The following is a 2,667-nucleotide window of genomic DNA, read 5'->3' on the forward strand; positions in this document are numbered from 1 at the left end:
TTAATGCTGGTGTAGAATGAAAACCCTTCTCATTTTTCAGATAGGGTCATGAAGTATTGGAAGTCACAATTAACATGCAGGATAAGTTAATTGCTAAAATAATCATAGCATTTTAATCTAAACTCTTCAATTTGGAGAAGTATTTAGCCCTGAGTCATAACTTTTAGAGACATGGAGAAATAGAAGTCAAATATCCTAACCTCCTTTTCAGTATATAATGCAGCTGTCTTCTAAATTTGCCTTCATTTTATTTGGAAGGGCTGGTACAGCATTCCGTCTGAGAAATTATTGGCTTCCCCCCACCACCACCCAGCTTATTACAAAGGAAAACCTGTGGTCTTCTTCCTGGCTTGTCTCCTGCGTTTTTGCTGGTAGAGCTGCCAATAGCAAGATGTCTTCAGGAAATGCCAAAATTGGGCATCCTGCCCCCAACTTCAAAGCCACGGCTGTTATGCCAGATGGCTAGTTCAAAGACCTCAGCCTATGTGACTACAAAGGAAAATACGTTGTGTTCTTCTTTTACCCTCTTGACTTCACCTTGGTGTGTCCCATGGAGATCATTGCCTTCAGTGACAGGGCGGAATTTAAGAAACTCAACGGTCAAGTGATTGATGCTTCCGTGGATTCTCATTTCTGTGACCTGGCATGGATCAACACACCCAACAAACAAGGAGGACTGGGACCTGTGAACATTCCCTTGGTATTAGACCCCAAGCGTACCATTGCTCAGGACAATGGAGTCTTTTTTTTTTTTTTTAAGATTTCATTTATTTATTTGACAGACAGAAATCACAAGTAGGCAGAGAGGCAGGCAGAGAGAGAGGAGGAAGCAGGCTCCCTGCCAAGCAGAGAACCCGATGTGGGGCTCGATCCCAGGACCCCGGGATCATGACCCAAGCCAAAGGCAGAGACTCAACCCACTGAGCCACCCAGGTGCCCCAGGACTATGGAGTCTTAAAGGCTGATGAAGGCATCTCATTCAGGGGCCTCTTTGTCATTGATGATAAAGGTATCCTTAGGCAGATCACTGTAAATGACCTACCTGTCAGCCACTCTGTGGATGAGACTCTGCAACTGGCTCAGGCCTTCCAGTTTACTGACAAGCATGGGGAAGTGTGCCCAGCTGGCTGGAAGCCTGGAAGCCTTCCTCTAGAGAGAATGGCCTGAGCTGTGTTACAGGAGAAGCCAACTGTGATGTACAGCAGTAGGGCATCACTTTTGATCTTTTGTTGTTTCTATTAAACTTGAACTGAGGGGGGAAAAGAAAGGAAAACCTGTGAGCAATAGAGTTTCCTGAACATGGAGTTTGTAAGTGTTCAATACATGTTTGTTTGATAAATGAGTGCACTGGTTTAGGCACTGAGCTAAAAACTGTAAGTATGGAGATGCACATAGCATAGTTCCTATTTTTTAGTATACATTATGGTGAAGAGAGGAACATGTAAGCATACTGTAATGAAATTTTGTAATGCCTTGCTAGGACATAGAATGTTTCAGCTGCAAGGAGAAGGAGCACTAAATCTTGATTTGGAAGGAAAAGGGAGAGTTTTTAGGGAAATTGAAGTAGATGAAGTCATTAAAGTATACTAGAAGTTTATATTTTCTTGAAAAGCACTTAGTTATAAATAACCTTACTTGGGGTAAAGGTCAAAGATAAGATAAAATAAGACTGAGGACATGAGTTATATTACTGCTGCTCTTAGTTTATCTCTAAATATTATCTTTATGAAACCAAACAGGCATGACAAGTGTGTTATAATTGTTGTTGTTGTTGTTGTTTAGTCTGTGTGTGTGTGTATGTGTTTTGTTTTGGAAGCACTGTTGACACAAACCTATTCAATTATTCAGTTATGATGATTTTATTAATATACTAATAAACACCGATTAATATACTGACCGGTGAGCTGACCCAGAAAACATAAAATGACTTGTTTTTTTCATACTAATACTATTTTCCTTTTACTACTTGTGTTTTTATGACTATATCCTTTGATCCATGCCTTATATTCCTCCTTAAATGACTAGATACTCATATATATCCCTCCCTGGTTCTTTTTCCTCTTCCTAAAGGATTAAAGTTGGAGCACTCCAGAGCTTAGAGTTTTGTTCTCCTCTCTTTGATATCTACCCTCACAACTTTGGTGATTTCAGATCTACAGATTAAACTGTTCTCTATATGCTATTGTTTTCCAAACTTACATCTGTGGTTTTCACATCCCTTTTGAGCTTCACACTCATATATGCTATTGCCTACTTGACATTTCCTCTTTTCCAAAACTGAATTCTGAAATTCTTCCCAAGAACTGTTTCTTCATGTCAGTAAATGGCATTCACCCTGTTGCTCAGGACAAATGTGTTGTCATCTTAGATTACTCTCTTCACCCTTGCCACCATCCAGTGCATCAGCAAATCCTTTTGGCTCTACTATCAAAGCATATCCCAACTTATACTATGTCACCAAAGATTATAAACTAATCCAAACTTTGTCACTCTTATAACCATTTCTTCTACTAGTTGGAGCAATCACCATTTTTTTTTTTTTTTTTACGTAACTGTTGTAATAGCCCATGCTGGGTAGCTTGTATTAGTTCAGTCTTTGTAGTGGATCAGTTATTGGGATAACAACTTTAAGGGTAGTATTGTGCAATGGGTAGACAAGATGGAACG

The 2,667-nt window shown here is 39.7% G+C and overlaps 1 pseudogene across 1 annotated transcript; it reads left to right on the forward strand.

Annotated features, from left to right (window-relative positions):
* The first annotated feature begins 388 nt into the window (after positions 1 to 388).
* LOC308337493 (peroxiredoxin-1-like) lies at positions 389 to 1,167 on the forward strand (annotated as a pseudogene). The gene is made up of 2 exons: positions 389 to 730; positions 943 to 1,167. The product of its transcript is annotated as a peroxiredoxin-1-like (transcript).
* Positions 1,168 to 2,667: the final 1,500 nt, after the last annotated feature.

Source organism: Martes martes (genome assembly GCF_963455335.1).
Source record: "Martes martes genome assembly, chromosome: X".
NCBI lineage: Eukaryota > Metazoa > Chordata > Mammalia > Carnivora > Mustelidae > Martes > Martes martes.